Here is a 19,628-nt window from a genome sequence, read left to right on the forward strand (position 1 = left end):
AGAGAGAGAGAGAGAGAGAGAGAGAGAGAGAAATAGAGATAGAAAGAGAAAGATAGAGTGAGAGAGGGACAAAGAGAAAATTAATAAAAGAAACGAGAAAGACTGAGAAACTGAGAGGGAGAAAAAAGAAGACAGTTAAAAACGAAAAAGAGAATTAAAACAAAGAAGCGAGATTTTGAGAGCAAAAGTGAAAGGGAGAAAAAGAGAAATAGAGAGAATACTGAAACGTGCAAGAAAAAATACACGAAATGGAGAAGCTTCTAGACAAGAACGAAAATAATAGGAGACGTTAGAAAGAGAGAGAAAGAGAGAGAGAGAGAGAGAGAGGGAGAGGGAGAGAGAGCGAGAAAGAGACAGAGAAGGAAACAGAGAAAAGTAAAAGAAACAACCATAGGATAGGACGGAGAGAGAAATAAAGATAACAGAGAACGTTAAAAAAATACACGCACAGAGAAAGTAGAGAAAAAATGAAAGTGAGAACACTGAATTGTGAAACACAAAAACAGAAGTTACTTGAACACGAAAGAGAAAGAGAGAAAGAGAGAGAGAGAGAGAGAGAGAGAGAGAGAGAGAGAGAGAGAGAGCGAACGAGAGAGAGAGAGAGAGGAGAGTGATGAAGATTGAGGATGAAGTGAGGAGAGTGAGAACGGAAAAACAACAGAAAAAACAGAAAGAGGGAGTGAGATGGTTAAAACACAAATTTTATCAGATGATAAATTGCCAGAACTGCCAGAGCGATAATATACCTGAAAACGAGGAATGGCGAGAACGAGAGAAAGGGAGAGAGAGAAGAAAGAGAGAAGAGAGAGAGAGAGAGAGAGAAAAATTGAGACCGTACCTGGCGGTAAAGCAGTTTTCGTGACAAACCGTGAAATGACTGAAGCAAGCTTGTTTGACTAATCCCAAGATCAAAAAGTAGTTTAAAATTGCTGCCAGGCAATGCCCGACATGCCAAATATTAGGTTGACAAGAACAGATAATACACATCAGCTCAGCCAAAAGGCCCAGAAGCGATAAGAGTTCTTGATTAACTTTGACGATTGTTTCAAATTTCAACTTCAAAATTGGCAATAATTTCGAATTGAAGAATTAAATCCATTATTCAAAACGTGTTTCGATGAAAAAATCTCCAATTAGTTTTCGTCCAAAAATACAAAAAGTTCTATTTGTTGTCGCTGAATTGCTTCAAAAAGAACTTTTTTGGTGTCGATTCCCGATGTTTGAAATTTCATAGGACTTGCGTTGGTTATAGAGAGTAATGTACCTCTCTGAATACACGGAATCGGATTTCTTGCTCTAATAGCAATATTTGTTTTTCATAAGCTTTTCATTCATTTTGGCGCTTCCCTTTCAGGTGGATAGCAACCTGATTCCGTGCCTGGTGGACAAGAATGCTCAAAGTGTGGCCTTTGTTTTTCGTTGACTTTGCTTGATCTTTTGCAATGTTGCAGAGTACGACATCGAGGCCGATCTCAAGAATCTCAAATGAAGTGTATCGACAGATGTTGGATTTCAAAGATAGGCAAAAGGAGTTTTAAACTTTTCGTATTTAGTTGCGCTTTTGCCATGAACTCTGTTCCTTAAGAATGCGTTTTGTTTTGAGATTTCATCTGCAATACTGTTTTGGTTTCCGGTTTCTATGACGAAATGATTTTGACACTGTGCCATTACTTGCTCAGTTATTCATTTTTCAATGTGATTACGTACAATATTGTGTCGTTTTACAACTTCTTTATATTGGGCTGGACATGAATTCAAGACATGGTTCATGGTTTGGTCGCCTAGTCGACAACGTCTACTGTTTTTGTTTAGTTGACTTGTCCATGTTATTGAACCTTTCAACAAGCTCAGATTTAATCTGACTTTCTGTTTAAATCATCAATCGCACACCATTGCATGAAAATTGTAAATTGACTGTGTTGTTTCAGGTGAGACATAAAACGATTTTGAAAAACTTAAAACGTGAGATGAGAAACCAAGAGAAAGAGAGAGAGAGAGAGAGAGAGAGAGAGAGAGAGAGAAATAGAGATAGAAAGAGAAAGATAGAGTGAGAGAGGGACAAAGAGAAAATTAATAAAAGAAACGAGAAAGACTGAGAAACTGAGAGGGAGAAAAAAGAAGACAGTTAAAAACGAAAAAGAGAATTAAAACAAAGAAGCGAGATTTTGAGAGCAAAAGTGAAAGGGAGAAAAAGAGAAATAGAGAGAATACTGAAACGTGCAAGAAAAAATACACGAAATGGAGAAGCTTCTAGACAAGAACGAAAATAATAGGAGACGTTAGAAAGAGAGAGAAAGAGAGAGAGAGAGAGAGAGGGAGAGGGAGAGAGAGCGAGAAAGAGACAGAGAAGGAAACAGAGAAAAGTAAAAGAAACAACCATAGGATAGGACGGAGAGAGAAATAAAGATAACAGAGAACGTTAAAAAAATACACGCACAGAGAAAGTAGAGAAAAAATGAAAGTGAGAACACTGAATTGTGAAACACAAAAACAGAAGTTACTTGAACACGAAAGAGAAAGAGAGAAAGAGAGAGAGAGAGAGAGAGAGAGAGAGAGCGAACGAGAGAGAGAGAGAGAGGAGAGTGATGAAGATTGAGGATGAAGTGAGGAGAGTGAGAACGGAAAAACAACAGAAAAAACAGAAAGAGGGAGTGAGATGGTTAAAACACAAATTTTATCAGATGATAAATTGCCAGAACTGCCAGAGCGATAATATACCTGAAAACGAGGAATGGCGAGAACGAGAGAAAGGGAGAGAGAGAAGAAAGAGAGAAGAGAGAGAGAGAGAGAGAGAAAAATTGAGACCGTACCTGGCGGTAAAGCAGTTTTCGTGACAAACCGTGAAATGACTGAAGCAAGCTTGTTTGACTAATCCCAAGATCAAAAAGTAGTTTAAAATTGCTGCCAGGCAATGCCCGACATGCCAAATATTAGGTTGACAAGAACAGATAATACACATCAGCTCAGCCAAAAGGCCCAGAAGCGATAAGAGTTCTTGATTAACTTTGACGATTGTTTCAAATTTCAACTTCAAAATTGGCAATAATTTCGAATTGAAGAATTAAATCCATTATTCAAAACGTGTTTCGATGAAAAAATCTCCAATTAGTTTTCGTCCAAAAATACAAAAAGTTCTATTTGTTGTCGCTGAATTGCTTCAAAAAGAACTTTTTTGGTGTCGATTCCCGATGTTTGAAATTTCATAGGACTTGCGTTGGTTATAGAGAGTAATGTACCTCTCTGAATACACGGAATCGGATTTCTTGCTCTAATAGCAATATTTGTTTTTCATAAGCTTTTCATTCATTTTGGCGCTTCCCTTTCAGGTGGATAGCAACCTGATTCCGTGCCTGGTGGACAAGAATGCTCAAAGTGTGGCCTTTGTTTTTCGTTGACTTTGCTTGATCTTTTGCAATGTTGCAGAGTACGACATCGAGGCCGATCTCAAGAATCTCAAATGAAGTGTATCGACAGATGTTGGATTTCAACGATAGGCAAAAGGAGTTTTAAACTTTTCGTATTTAGTTGCGCTTTTGCCATGAACTCTGTTCCTTAAGAATGCGTTTTGTTTTGAGATTTCATCTGCAATACTGTTTTGGTTTCCGGTTTCTATGACGAAATGATTTTGACACTGTGCCATTACTTGCTCAGTTATTCATTTTTCAATGTGATTACGTACAATATTGTGTCGTTTTACAACTTCTTTATATTGGGCTGGACATGAATTCAAGACATGGTTCATGGTTTGGTCGCCTAGTCGACAACGTCTACTGTTTTTGTTTAGTTGACTTGTCCATGTTATTGAACCTTTCAACAAGCTCAGATTTAATCTGACTTTCTGTTTAAATCATCAATCGCACACCATTGCATGAAAATTGTAAATTGACTGTGTTGTTTCAGGTGAGACATAAAACGATTTTGAAAAACTTAAAACGTGAGATGAGAAACCAAGAGAAAGAGAGAGAGAGAGAGAGAGAGAGAGAGAGAGAAATAGAGATAGAAAGAGAAAGATAGAGTGAGAGAGGGACAAAGAGAAAATTAATAAAAGAAACGAGAAAGACTGAGAAACTGAGAGGGAGAAAAAAGAAGACAGTTAAAAACGAAAAAGAGAATTAAAACAAAGAAGCGAGATTTTGAGAGCAAAAGTGAAAGGGAGAAAAAGAGAAACAGAGAGAATACTGAAACGTGCAAGAAAAAATACACGAAATGGAGAAGCTTCTAGACAAGAACGAAAATAATAGGAGACGTTAGAAAGAGAGAGAAAGAGAGAGAGAGAGAGAGAGAGAGAGGGAGAGAGAGCGAGAAAGAGACAGAGAAGGAAACAGAGAAAAGTAAAAGAAACAACCATAGGATAGGACGGAGAGAGAAATAAAGATAACAGAGAACGTTAAAAAAATACACGCATAGAGAAAGTAGAGAAAAAATGAAAGTGAGAACACTGAATTGTGAAACACAAAAACAGAAGTTACTTGAACACGAAAGAGAAAGAGAGAAAGAGAGAGAGAGAGAGAGAGAGAGAGAGAGAGAGAGAGAGCGAACGAGAGAGAGAGAGAGAGGAGAGTGATGAAGATTGAGGATGAAGTGAGGAGAGTGAGAACGGAAAAACAACAGAAAAAACAGAAAGAGGGAGTGAGATGGTTAAAACACAAATTTTATCAGATGATAAATTGCCAGAACTGCCAGAGCGATAATATACCTGAAAACGAGGAATGGCGAGAACGAGAGAAAGGGAGAGAGAGAAGAAAGAGAGAAGAGAGAGAGAGAGAGAGAGATAGATAGATAGATAGATAGACAGAGAGAGGAAAGACAGGGGGAGGAAAGAGAGAAAGGGAGAGCATTCGATCTCGAAAAAAGAATTTAGTGTGATTAAAACCAGACAAAAAAACGAGAAAAACCGATGAGAATTTTAAGAACAGAACACAGAGAAAGCGAAGGAGGATGAGAAATGGCGTGACATTTAGATTACCGGATACTTAAAGAAAAAGACAGCATGAGTATGTTTGAGAGAGAGAGAGAAAAATTGAGACCGTACCTGGCGGTAAAGCAGTTTTCGTGACAAACCGTGAAATGACTGAAGCGAGCTTGTTTGACTAATCCCAAGATCAAAAAGTAGTTTAAAATTGCTGCCAGGCAATGCCCGACATGCCAAATATTAGGTTGACAAGAACAGATAATACACATCAGCTCAGCCAAAAGGCCCAGAAGCGATAAGAGTTCTTGATTAACTTTGACGATTGTTTCAAATTTCAACTTCAAAATTGGCAATAATTTCGAATTGAAGAATTAAATCCATTATTCAAAACGTGTTTCGATGAAAAAATCTCCAATTAGTTTTCGTCCAAAAATACAAAAAGTTCTATTTGTTGTCGCTGAATTGCTTCAAAAAGAACTTTTTTGGTGTCGATTCCCGATGTTTGAAATTTCATAGGACTTGCGTTGGTTATAGAGAGTAATGTACCTCTCTGAATACACGGAATCGGATTTCTTGCTCTAATAGCAATATTTGTTCTTCATAAGCTTTTCATTCATTTTGGCGCTTCCCTTTCAGGTGGATAGCAACCTGATTCCGTGCCTGGTGGACAAGAATGCTCAAAGTGTGGCCTTTGTTTTTCGTTGACTTTGCTTGATCTTTTGCAATGTTGCAGAGTACGACATCGAGGCCGATCTCAAGAATCTCAAATGAAGTGTATCGACAGATGTTGGATTTCAACGATAGGCAAAAGGAGTTTTAAACTTTTCGTATTTAGTTGCGCTTTTGCCATGAACTCTGTTCCTTAAGAATGCGTTTTGTTTTGAGATTTCATCTGCAATACTGTTTTGGTTTCCGGTTTCTATGACGAAATGATTTTGACACTGTGCCATTACTTGCTCAGTTATTCATTTTTCAATGTGATTACGTACAATATTGTGTCGTTTTACAACTTCTTTATATTGGGCTGGACATGAATTCAAGACATGGTTCATGGTTTGGTCGCCTAGTCGACAACGTCTACTGTTTTTGTTTAGTTGACTTGTCCATGTTATTGAACCTTTCAACAAGCTCAGATTTAATCTGACTTTCTGTTTAAATCATCAATCGCACACCATTGCATGAAAATTGTAAATTGACTGTGTTGTTTCAGGTGAGTGTTGCATTGTTTCAAAGAAAGGTCCTTGATTCTTGCATTTTAAAAACTGACGGAGATTTTTTCAACAGTTGCATGGAAGTTCTCAATCCCCTGTATCTCGCCTGCTTTTTCCTAAGATTTCTGCTTCCTGATTCATTTCTGCGATATAGGACGTGATCACCTTCGTGCACCACAGCCAGACAGAATCAGGTATTCTGGCGCCCTTGCATTCTGCTCAGGTGGCAGTAGCTTGAGGTCAATTTTTCAGGTAGGTAGCAAATTACTTTGACTACATTCCTCATATAAGCATTAATGTACTTCAGATGCGATTGTAAGGGAGTGGTGTTTTGAATCAGAAGATTAAATTTTGGTAGAGCATGCATCCTTAATAAACTAGGCGTGGAGGTGCTTGTAGCGAGGTGTGCCGCGGATAGGTTCTTTGTTCAAGATAACATCTTTGTTTACTTTCCTGAGCCCCCGTTTTTTAATGCTAAAATGATATGAAGGGAAAATGCAGTTTTGGTCATATTGTCTGCGACAATTTGGGCATTGATGGCGTCAGGGAGGATTTATGCCAGGTCGAACATATATCTCAGACACGTGCCGTCGTCATCCAACGCAGCCTCAAATAATGGATTCATGTAATAGTTAAAGAGGACTGAAGACATGGGACAACCTTGCGTAACACCTGGTTTGATAGGACTGGGATCGCAGAGAGGCTTTTTCCCATCTGTGACCGGTGAAGATACACAACCCTTGTACAGATTTCTCACTAAAAATACTATCCTTAGCGGACACCCACTACAACTTAGCCCTTTTGTTAGTATTTCACCAGAGACGCTGTTGAAAGCATCGGACAGGTCAAAAAACATACCCGATTTTCTGGAAGGTAACGTGTTGATGAAGAAAGAGTTATCCCTAACTCCATCGTTGAGAATATGAAAAGCCTTAATTAGTTTCCGGCCGTTTGGATAGCCTTGATGCCAAAATTGACGTTAGTAGCTTGTATCCTTCGTTTGCTAATGCAATTTTTTGAAATTTTTTCAACAGTTTTTTATTGCCGGATTGTCATTCCGTAGGTTTTGTAAATAGGAGCAAAAATTATAATTTGCAGTAATTTGGTGTTTTTCCTGTTCATCTAAGATGATGTAGATAGTCAGGATTGTTGTAAGCAACCCCTTTAAACTCAGATTTTTGCTTGTACGTCCAGCTCTCCGGTCAAGGAGCCGATTCGTAATGCTTTAGGGCCTTTTTCACTTCGGCTAATTCGAAAGGACAGTTAAGTTCGTCTACTGTCAAGCTGTGATTTGGCCAAATGTTTTTAATATTTACTGGCCCTAGATTGCAGTTGAACTGCACGTTCCAACCGTCTTTGGGAACAGCACTTCGCATCTCCCACGCGACCTGATTAGACGATCTCAAATACTCCATGGCTTTCTTGGAACTTGTAGAATATAGTGCTTGCAGGTCTCTCGGGGACAGTTTCCGAGATTTTGGATCCAAAAATTATGTCTTTTCAGGAGAGTTGGAGGGAAGGGTGCGGTTGTTCATTTTCATTTGTCTGGGTCGAAAGTTTCGCACGGGATGCCGCACTGAAATATGTAATCGAATGCTCCCTGGAAGTTTTTCATTCCTGTGCCACGTTTGTAAGTCTCATCGCCGTCATTTTTTGCTTCTTTTGTTTATTTTGGGACGTGGAGATGGGCAGAGGTCCTATTCTGTGAATTTATTTGATGTTTCTGTAAAAATCTAATTAAATTCCGGCTCCTCTGTACAGTCGCCAATTGCTAATTTGTTTTCGATCGACAACCGATTTTCCTGGTTATATCGAGGGGTGGATTCGGTATCCCAAACGTCATCCTGGTTGCCGCCCTTGGCACTTTTTTCTCGTTTAACTTAACTATTTGTTTGTTTAATTTTAAGGCAAATGCTATTGTGGCTACTCAAGGCCTTTTGAGTTGCAAATCATTTGGTGCAATCGCATTTATAGGTAGATAAAGCAAAAGAACCATCGCCAAAATGTGTGGCTTGATGTGAGGTGGCTCTTTTTTTGTCAGAAGTATTTTATCAAGACGAGCATATGATATTGACCGTTGATATAGGTTCGGCACGCCGAATTCAACAATGTTTAATTTTATCCTCTTTGGAGGATGTTTCCCTAACCAGTGCCCAACATTCTAGGCAATTGACAGGCCGTTCGCAGTGGTAAGGGATTATTGCCGAATATCCCTCAAAATGAAACTCTGTTAAATCAAGTTACATAGTTAAATCGAGTGACGTTCGATAATGTACTATGATTTTATTATCTTAGTACATTATCGAACGTACGTTATCAATACATTATCAATACATTATCAATAGTATCTTAGTACATAATCAATAGTATTCTTATTTCGAAGCTGCAATTAGCAAAACCCCCTTATTGGAAGAGTAAGCGGGGAAACGATCTCCAGTTTTAGGAAACTCCCTGACTAGCGCGCGCAAACGTTAGCTCGTTAGGTGAACGAGGCTTACTATGCAACATAATCTAACTGTTTATAAATAGCTTACACGCGGGGACGCAGCTTTGAAATTGAAATAGACAACAAAACGCGACTGTGGTGATTAAAACTTGCGCGAAACATAGGAACACATGGTGGGAAAAAAGATGTAAACCGAAAGTTGAAGTAACACTTGAGCACGCTATGGCGCCACGGCAGTTCGGCGGGAGAGAGTTACTTTAACCATGTGCTAATTCAAGGATAGAAATGTTATAAACGTTAAAGGATAAATTAAGAAGACCGTTTGAACAGAAAGTTATCAAATAATCAATGCGTTATCGGAATTCGAGAAGAGGCAGAATTAAATTAGGTACTGCATGATCTTAGCCAAACACGCAAGACTTTTGTTTTTGAGCAATTAAAAAACTGCGCAGAAAAAAATTGCAGAATGTTTTGACAGTGAACACCCAACATATATACACACGTGCGCTTCCCCTCACCCACAGACACACAGACACACCCGGCAACACCGACAACACAGACACACCCGGCAACACCCACCCGGCCCAGAGTATTTTTTTTTCAATGGGCAAGATATCTGCAAGATGGCAGCTGCTCCACGCGTATCTACAATCAAGTGGTGGCTGCTCCTGGCTTTTGACTCGAGTTTAATACTGTCCCTGCGTTTGTGCCTTTTGGGTCATTGACCTCTCTCGGTGTGTTCGCCTAACCCTGCTGTTCAAGGCAACTTTTAATTATGCTTTTCGAGGGATCCTCAAACCTGTCAAGATTTGGTGCTTAAACATGCATTTTTGATTCTCGTCAAGCATAGTCCCTTTTTGTTCCGACCCACTTTAGTATATACTCAAATGGGTTTTTTGTTCAAACAATATTGGGCGGTCGATAAAACCATCGTAGAGAGTTCTGAGTGCTATCATTAAAACGCCTGTTCGGAGTTTTTTGGCAAGAATTTATCCTAAGTTTTTTTGAAAATTCAATTTTTCGGAACCAAATTTGCTTCTTTAGCCAACTTGATTTAAATTTGCTCAAAGTAGATACTCTAAAACTGCGGTCATATTTTTAAAGCTGACAAATGAGCTAGTTTTACACCCGTTGGCTTTGAGAGTCTTCTGGAATTGTAGTTTCGCCAGATTGTTGCCAATTTAAATTCGATAATTATACAAAATGCAATTTTGTTTTTAACAAACCGAAAAATTTTTGTAAAAAAAAGATCTATTTCGAAACCATTTGAACAAATGAGTATTTTGTTAGACGCGCAGCAACATCTGGGCTTGTCTTTAACTTGCCATGGATCCTTACGTTTTACGTATTAATTGGGCGAGACATCTTTTCAAAAAATTCCGCTAAGTAAATGGTTTTTTTTGTTTACGAAACTTTTTTTGCTTACAAGAATTTAAAATCAGGGCTCAAATATGGCAGGTAATATCTACAAAAAATGAGCCTCAACTAGATTATATTACGGTTTCAGAGTTAAGCTCATGGTTTTTATGGCATTGACCAATATTTTCGAAAAAAAAATTATGTACTTCTTCAATTGTGCTTTCATTTGTTATCTTTTTGCAGCCCAATGACTAATTGTCCCCAGTCAGAGATCAAGTTACTTTTTTAGGAGGTATAAATGAACCTAGACACTTCTTTCAGTTGTCATCTAATGTCTGTAATAACTTTGAGTATTTTTGTTTTAAGAAAATATCAGTTAATATTTTAACTTTGTCATTATTTTATTTCTCTCTGATTGAAAACAGGCAGAAACCGATTTCCTGTGGGTTGTAATTTATTGTCCTCAAAAGTTTTATTTTCAACTAATGGTCTCTTTGTTTTGATGTTGCGCCTTTTCAATTGTTTTAGTTCTTGAGCATAATTGCATATTTCATGAGTTCATTTTGTTTCTTGTTCGAATTATCGCATTATTGACAAGTCCAATTGATAGAAAGCATAGAAGTGGAATTGCACAACTTTGGAGAAACAGTTATTTTGCAAAATTGTATGGGTTTTTGTTTTCGCCTGTGTTTGTATTTCTTTTCGTTTTTGTACGTCTAATACCTAACAACGATAGGTCTTAATTGTTTCCCCAGGACGTATAACCCAACCTTGTTAAAAAACTTCAGTTTTTAGTTGTTTTTTTTTAATGATGGTTGTTTGGTTTAATTTTGAAATGAGAAAAAAATTCAACTGCATACATTTTGCTTTCAATTTCGTTATCATATAACTCAATCTCACTAATTAGAAGCCTCAAATACTTTTGTTGATTCAAACATTTTTTTGCGTTTGGCTATACATTGTGACTGATTGCTTCGACCATTAATTTCATAAAAAGTTTTTGAGATTTCTACATATTTCAATTTCTGGGTTTCTTTTTGTTGTAATGTCTACATAGGCCTTTAATAATGATGACTTTTTAATATTAAAATAAGGAAAAAATGACGATTTGAAGTGACGTTTTTTTGGCGGAATATTATTCTACATTTTCCAAAATTCGTCTTTTTTGGGACAAAATTGGTGACCAAAATTGCTTTTTAGCCAACTTGCTTCAAATTTTCTGAAATTAGATACCTTAAAATGCTGCCATATTCCTTTAAGTTGACATATGAGCTACTTGAACACTCAGTGGCTTTGAGAGTCTCCTGGAATTGTAATTTTGCCAGATTTTTGCGAATGTAACTCGATAATTATACAAAACGCATTTTTATTTTTGACAAATTGAAAAATTTTTGATAAAAAAATGGTCTCTTTCGCAACCATTTGAACAAATGAGTAATTTGTTAGACGCGCAGCAATATCTGGGCTTCTCTTGATCTCGACATGGATCCTTACGATAAAATTTTTTTAGATTTTAATCGGGCGCGACTCTTTTTAAAATATTTTTTCTATTTAAATGTTTTTTATGTAAACTTTTTTTACTTAGAAGAATTTCATATCCAGGCATAATTATAGCAGATATAATCGACAACAAATGAAGCCTAACGAGATTACATTACGGTTTCAGATTAAAGCTCATGGTTTTTATGGCCCAAAACAATGCTTTAGTAAAAATATTTTATATTTACTTCTTGAGATGTGCTTTCATTTGTTCTCTTTTTTGTAGCCCAATGACCTATTGTCCCCAGTCAGAGATCCAGTTTTTTTAGGAGGTATAAAAGAAACTAGACACTATAAATGATCTAATGTCTGTTATAACTTTGAATATAATTGTTTTAAGAAAATATCGGTTATTTTTTGAACTTTGCCACTATTTTTTTCTCTCATCTTTGGGCGCAGTCTCAGTAAAAACAGGCAGAAACGGATTTCCTACAGGTTGTAAATTGTTGTCCGCAACTGTTTTATTTTAAACTAATGGTCTCTTTGTTTTGATACTGCGCCTTTTCAATTGTTTTTATTTTTGAGCTTAACTGTATTTTTTATGAGTTCATTTTTTTTCTGGTCAAGTTATCACATTACTGGCAAATCCAATTGAAGAAAAGCATAGAAAAGAATTTGCACAGCTTAGGAGAAACCGTTATTTTCAAAAATTTTGGATTTTTTTTGCCTATGTTTGTTATTCTTTTTGTTCTTGTACGTCTAAGACCTATTGACGATAGGGCTTAATTGCTTCACCAGGACGTATAACTCAACCTAGTGAAAAAAATTCAGTTTTTAGTGGTTTGTATAATAACTTTAAAACTGAAATAAAAAATTGTCAACTCTATCCATTTTCCTTTCATTTTCGTAATCATATAACTCAATTTCACTAATGTGAAGCCTCAATTACTTTTGTTGACTCAAACATTTTTTTGCGCTTGGTTATACGTTGTGACTGATTGCTTCGACTAATAATTTCAAAAGAATTTTGACAGATCTATACTGTTCAGTTTTTGGGTTTCTTTTTGTTGTCATATCTACGTAGGCCCTTTATAAGGAAGACTCGTTGATATAAAAATGAGGAGCAAATGACAATTTAAAGTTCTTGCAGGTACATCTTATAATTATAGTGCCTTGAACAGTGTTGTCTTGTGAAATTGTTTTGGCTTCTTTATATAATTGTTGTTATTTTGTGGGGTCTTGACTTAGTCTCATTTTTAACCGGACCAATTGGGTTCCTGGGACATTGCAAGTTAATTCACGGCTGTTTGTTGAAATCTTAAGTGTGTTTTAACTTTTGAGAATTTTGTTTTTCAAAAATATATTTGGGTGTTTGCGCTTCGTCTTTTTTAAATAGTTTTTCGGTCGCTTTGTAGCTCAGTCTCTGTAAACAGAGGTCAAAACCCGTTTCCAGTGATCTGTACTTTAATCTTTTTTACCGTTTTAGCTTCCAACATTTTCTCGGCTTTGTTACTACTGTTACTACCAGATTTCATAAAATATTTGTGATTTTTTTAATTTGTACATTTTATAGGATTTTTGTTTTCTTTTCAATTTATAACAATAATTGTAGGTCCCATTGGCTTTGACTTTTTGCGCAATTCAACATTGGATAATGACATGTCTCAATTGCTTCCAATGGAGATATAAATGAACATTTTAGGGATTTCTGTGAAATTAATTGTTTTCAAAAACGGAGACGTATTTAGATCTGTTAACCTGTTTTTTGTCGACCTGCATTGAGGACAGGTCCCAGATTTTTTTCTAATGAAGTATAGGTTAAATTGTTTTGTTTCGGTTTTATCTGATGCGAGTTTGATTTTGTTATGATTTTATTTATTATAAACATCAAGTTTTGGTCGTAAATAATGTTTGTTGTTTGATATTTATTTTTGTCCTTTCTAGTAGTCCTATTATCAACAACGTTCATCGCCCCTCTAGGGTGGCATTATTGTTTTCCATTGGTCGTTTATGGAAAGATATGTATGTTTTTGAAAGTTTTCGATCTCTTCATCATATGGTAGCCAATTAAGTCAAGAATCAAAAATATGGGTGAGCGGGGTTGGAACCTTATGTGCGTACGCACATTACCGAGCCTCCTTGTCATATCTTACTTTCAAAACAACGGGATACTTAATTTTCGGCTTGCTTTATGTTAGCTTATTTTTACTTCGGTATACTTGACGTTCTGCACGAAAACCACCTTGTTTTTCGCTCGTTGTGCTCGCTGCTTATGACTACATGTTTAGCAGATGTCCTTCACAATTGTTTTCACGTGTTTCACTTTTTTCATGTTTCATAACAACTCAATCAATTGCAATAATTTATCACCATAACGTATCTTCAATTCGGAAGAAAAACCAAGAGCGCATCGAAAAATATGTCATCAATCCTAGGAGTTCAATTAGCTCAGTGGGTTAAAAATCACCCTCAACAATTGAAAGTTTCAAAAGTTTGCAGTTTAGTCAATAGTACTTTCAATTTACTCTCAGTTTATGACTTCAAATTCTGCAGACTGCCGTACACAATTGTTTTCACGTGCGGCCTTGCCCTTTAAGATCCTGTTTCACGGCCAAGTAAAGTTTGCAGAACATCATCGCCCTACCTCAGGTACCAAAATATGTCGGAGTACAGCTACATACAGAGGAGTTTATTCCTTAAAGTTCTATAATTCATGATTTTGATGGACCGTACCCGGCGGTAGTGTAGGACCGGGACGATCCGTGGACCGACTGAAGCAAGCTTCTTTGTCGGATCCGAGGATCAAAAACCAGTTTAATATTGGTGCCAGGCAATGCCCGACATGCCAGATATTAAGCTGACAAGAACAGATACTACACATGATCTTAGCCAAAAGGCCGAGAATTTAAATTTTTTATTATAACAAAGCGATATACATCATACATTCAACATAGGAGCAGACATCATAATCAATCAAAGAAGATAGAAAAGAGACACCAACACAAAGCACACAAAAATAGGTCACAAGCATGCATCAAAAACTAGTTCCACCTGATTATGGACTTCAAGTCTTGAAACCTTTCATGGGCCTCTAAGGTTGTCGTAGCCCAAGAGCCCATTACGACCAGACATACAAAGGAGTGCACCCGAAAATTTTTCGGGTCAAAGATGTCACACCAGTTACATGGTCTCTCAGGTCCTAATAGACAGCTAAGAAAAGAGCATTGAAAAAAGAGGTGCTCGAACGTTTCTTCAGATGAATTACAGAAAATACAGCGCTTAGATGTTCTCAATTTTTTGTCAAATAGCCATTTCCTGTCCTTTAATCCTAAATATAGGAGTCGATAAAGGAGATTTTTTTGATAAGGTTTAAGCTTTTTAGAGGGCCAAAGAAATTTATTGAAAGCAATCAATTTTTTCAGAGGTATGCCGAAGCGGGTTACAGATCTTTGAAGACGTTTTTCAACAAGATTAGAATAAGGCTTGATCAGAAAATTATAAATTTCTTTCGAGGAAATTTTTTTGTCAATTGTTAAGTGTTCCGTATTATATCTGATGTCAAAGCCACTGTTAGAAGCCCATAGCACCTCAATTTTAAGTTTTTTTAGGAACCTGAGATCATTTGCTATATTATCATCTAAACTGGGATTGGAAAGAACGTTAACCAAGAACATTGCCAGCTGTTGATCAGATACATTTGTAAGAATGTTACGAAAATCGAGAATCTTTGCAGTACATATTTTGTATGACAAGTCAGGAAGGCCTACACCCCCCAGTGAAGGTGGTAGTTTAAGTATATTCTCATTTATTTCATGGAAATTGTTATTCCAAAGGCAATTGTTCAAGATTTTTTTTTGTATGATTTTAATATAGTCTACAGAAACATTTTGGTTCCTGGCCTTAAAGACAATTTGCGAAACCAAAAAAGTGTCAATAACAATCGACTTTCCACGATAGCTCATTCTGGGCATCACATACTTTTTCTGAAGAGTGTTTATCTCCTCGAGACTAGGTAGATCGTCATCAGGGGATAGTAAATTATATTTAATTCCCAAATGTTTGAAAACCTTCACATGACGATTTTTTTTACTTATTATGTTAGACTTTGTTTTATTCAACTCAAGTGAACTGATTTCGCAAAAGCTTTCTATTGTATCAAAGAGAGTTTCAAGGGAACTAGTTTTTGAAGCGCACAACAAGTCATCTGCATATCCAATGACCTTACGTCCAATCATGCTCTTGATTTGGTTACAATTTTGGATACTCCGTATTAGAGGTTCTATAGCAATTATAAACAGTAAAGCTGAAAGAGGATCGCCTTGGCGTACACCTCTTTCAACCTTGATACCTGAAAAAAGGAATCCATTTATTTCAATAAGCGAAAAATTATGTGTATAAATTTTTTGAACAAGTATGATTATGTTTTCAGGCAGACCGATTGCCCTTAGAAGCCCGAAAAGATACTGCCTATTTAATTTATCGAAAGCCTTGCTAAAATCAAGAGCAACAATGCAGCGGTTTTTCTTCAACCGCTTAACCAAGTTTCTGACCAAGAATAACGCCGAGCTCATTTTTCTATTTGTCAAATAGGCATATTGACTGGGAGATATTATACTACTGAAAACATTTATTAAACGGTTAGCTAAAACGTGTGACAATATTTTCTGATCGGTATTGATTAAACTTATTGGACGAAAGTCCGATGTACTTTCTGTTTTTACAGTTTTCGGTAGGAGTTTAATAATAGCCATTCCCATGCTACGTGGTAAATTTGTTGCAACTGCATTATTCACTAGATTCTTCAAAATTTCTGCGAACTCATCTTTAAAGATTTTGTAGAAGTTGGACGTAAGGCCATCAGGACCCGGGGAGCTTTTTGGATTCAACTGTTCTATTGCACAACAAAACTCAGTAGCAGTGAAAGGGCGACCAAGCGTCTCATTTTGTTCCTCATTGATGGAGAAATTAACATGATTTTTTAGATAAGTCTCCATTTCTGGAGAGCAAGTTGGTTCCCTATAGAGATATTGATATTGTCGGACAAAAGCCTCCATGATTTGATCAGTTCCATTCATCTGTACGTTTTCCTCATTTACTAGTTTGCTCATTTTATTGACGATGTTATTTGATTTTAGTCGCCTTTTCACTGCAGCCGTACATCCTCCGTGTATGTCATTATAAAATTCTCGCATTGTTTTCAGTTTTTCGCGTGCTTTGTTCATATCTAGACGAGCCAACTTATCTCTCAAGGTTAGAACAGTAAGATAATCATTACACTCTAAAGCTTCCTTCAGACGAAGCTTCAACACACGAAAGTTAGCACATTCACATTTATTTTTAATAATGGAAGCATTCCGTAGAATATGCCTTAACTCACTTTTAAAATTATCATATTTTTCTGCATTCAGATCCTCAAGCTGCTGGAAGTCATTTATGAAATCTCTCAGGACTTCTTTATTATTAGGCAAAACACTATCATTAAGTTTCCAAAAACTTGTCCCTCGGTGTACCGATTCTTCTAAGTTTATGTAAACTTGAACAATGGAGTGGTCACTGAGTGCAAATTCATTAACAGAGAAAAAGGAGAAAAGCCCTATGTCTCTTGACATGATGAAGTCAATCCTAGCCTTGAAGAGGGTTCGTGCATCAAAGTGCGTTTTTTCTAAATTATTCAGAGAGGAACCAACATCGTGAAGATCGAAAGTAGAAAACAAATGTTTATCAAGTTTCTTGTAACGAGTAAAACGACTATCACTTTTGTTTACCAATGTACTAGTGGTCCAGAAATGACTTTTCAAGGCGTTGAAATCACCAACTAAAGTCAGCTTCTCTTTTTTGCACAGTCTACTCAAAGGTTCTTCAATTTGTTTAAGGCAACTTGTGAAATCACGAATTTTTACATAGCAATTCCCTACATGCATTTTCAGATTTTTGCACAAAACAAGTTGAAAATAACAGGATGATGTAATGAGTTGGCACTCCAGAGCTCCCGAAAAGATCATCAACAGACCTCCAGCAGAATTAATCGAAGGTTCAAGATAGTAATTCAAATTATAGTGAGTTAAGACATTTAAGTGAGTTCTAGGCAACGACGATAGTTTTGTTTCTTGTAAACATAAAATGAAAGGATGGTTGAAGTTTATTCGACTAAGAAGCGACATTAGTTTCTCAGTTTTCGCAAGCCCTTGTACATTAAGGGTGAGTAAAAGAACAGTCTTACTTGATGGATCCATTATTGACAGATTTACACACTCTTTTAATGTTTCCATTTTGGTTTTGAACCAATGGTTTCTTGTCTACTTTTGGTTGCTTCGCTGCAGGCGCCTCATTTCGATTATTCCGCAATTTCATTTTCGTTTCCATAAAATTTCCCGCGTCTCCACTGCATAGTACCTCACAGGTTGTTTCATCATTCTGGGTAACTGATTCACCAGTACACTGACTGGTTCCGCACTCGTTTTCCTTATTACTTACATCTACCACTTTGTCGTCTGGTTCCGAGTTGGGAGAAATGTTCCCGCGCATTGGATCACGATGTCGACTTGCCCCATCCTCATTGGCTCTCAATTCAAGCTGCTTGCTTTTGTTCAATTCGCGTTGCTTGCGGAAGCACCATTCCTCATCGTGGCCCTGTGCATCACAAAAATTGCAATGATGGATTGCTGGTACGTGGAATTGTATCAAGATGTCGTTCCATTCCACAGGTTCACTCGTTCGCGCTTGGAATGACCAGCTACGCAAGTTATCCTCTGCCTCCTTGTTGGGAACAGCAACTTGGAGAACTGCTGTGCCGTTGTAAAACTCGCCGTTGTTGGACTTTTCAGTGAAACGGTGGAGCGACTCAATAATATTAACCTCCTCAGGTAAGCGCAGAAGTTCAATAAGAACGGCTTCGGAGCACACAAAAGGAAGCTGGCTAATTTTAATGTTGTATCTTTTCGGATATAAACTCAAAGAGCGAGTTTGATGAACAGTAGGCAGTACAGTCTTGCCCAGCATTTGAATTCCATGAAGAGCTAAGTAGTTAAAGTGACTTTGACATTCTTCAGGTCCAATAACTAGCAGTGTGTGAAGATTCTTATCCCTTACTTTGGTCCAAGTTTTCGTTATAGTGATTTTCCCTTTATTTTGGATCGGTATCGAAGCCATGATGGCGTCGACGCATTGGTTGTAGGCGATATTTAATGACTGTTCTGAATAGAAGTGGGTTTTTATAAACGGAGGTATGATGAACAGTTTTTGAATGTTACTGTTGTTCGATGGATTATCAAGATTTTTCCTTATTGCGGCAACGTAGTCCACTTTTGGATCACTTTCCTTGTCAAGGAAGGACTCCAGCGATTCCAAGTACGGGTCCATTGTTGGTGGGTAAAATACTTTCAAAGCTCTTTAACTGAAGTGTGAATACAGTATTGGAACCCAAAGGGAGAGAAAAGGGGGAAGAGAGGGAAAGGGGGAGCCTTGGCTCAGTCACTATTACTTTACTTCCTTTCTATTGTTAAACAAAAGGATAAATTAGCACAATAATTCCAAACGAGGCATTCAAACTAATTTAGTAACACAATTCGTGCTATTCGATACAAGATGTAATGCATTAACTACGCACGGTAGATTTGTAAATGCGCGTGAATAAACGCGTAGGCTGACTAAACAATACACACTATAAGCTAACTCATTAAAGTAAGCAGGAACACAAGTTAAAGGAGAAACCAAGTCATATTACAAAAGGCCGAGAAGCGATGATCTTCAATCAAATTCTTCAAAATTTGTCAGCTCAACTCAAACGTTGACAACCGTCTGAAGTCCAGAGCAGTTAGGGTTGCTCTTTTTGACTCAATATTTGAAACGTTTGTTTCTTTTGACACAAAAAGAACAATGTTGGACCATGTTAAACGTTCGTGAAACATCGTCAAAATCACAATTTTAGAATCCGATCAAGATGTTTTGGATCCTACAAACGTCGATTTAGTTATATCGACCTTTTGGTCTAAAATACTTGGTACCAAATGTGAATAGATTGACAAAATTATAACAAAGTGCTCATTTTGGACCATTTTGAGTTGAGGCCTTATCAATAGTCCAGCTGAGTTGTCTGTACCATTAAGCTACTCATAATTCATACCATTGTTGTAATTTGACAGCTGTGTATGATATAGAGCAAAAGAACAACAATATATAGCATTTGTTTGACTTGTATAATCGTACCATTTAAGTCGACCAT

The 19,628-nt window shown here is 37.0% G+C and overlaps 4 non-coding genes across 4 annotated transcripts; all 4 read right to left on the reverse strand.

The window, feature by feature from the left end:
• Positions 1-822: 822 nt before the first annotated feature.
• On the reverse strand, positions 823-1,015 carry LOC142357543 (U2 spliceosomal RNA). The gene has a single exon (XR_012761625.1). It is a non-coding gene; the product is annotated as a U2 spliceosomal RNA (small nuclear RNA).
• Positions 1,016-2,794: 1,779 nt separating this feature from the next.
• LOC142357544 (U2 spliceosomal RNA) lies at positions 2,795-2,987 on the reverse strand. The gene has a single exon (XR_012761626.1). It is a non-coding gene; the product is annotated as a U2 spliceosomal RNA (small nuclear RNA).
• Positions 2,988-5,016: 2,029 nt separating this feature from the next.
• On the reverse strand, positions 5,017-5,209 carry LOC142357545 (U2 spliceosomal RNA). Its single transcript, XR_012761627.1, has one exon. It is a non-coding gene; the product is annotated as a U2 spliceosomal RNA (small nuclear RNA).
• Positions 5,210-14,124: 8,915 nt separating this feature from the next.
• On the reverse strand, positions 14,125-14,316 carry LOC142357542 (U2 spliceosomal RNA). Its single transcript, XR_012761624.1, has one exon. It is a non-coding gene; the product is annotated as a U2 spliceosomal RNA (small nuclear RNA).
• Between the last annotated feature and the right edge of the window lie 5,312 nt (positions 14,317-19,628).

The sequence above is a fragment of the Convolutriloba macropyga genome, unplaced genomic scaffold (genome assembly GCF_964194025.1).
Source record: "Convolutriloba macropyga unplaced genomic scaffold, txConMacr16.3 SCAFFOLD_4587, whole genome shotgun sequence".
Lineage (NCBI taxonomy): Eukaryota > Metazoa > Xenacoelomorpha > Acoela > Convolutidae > Convolutriloba > Convolutriloba macropyga.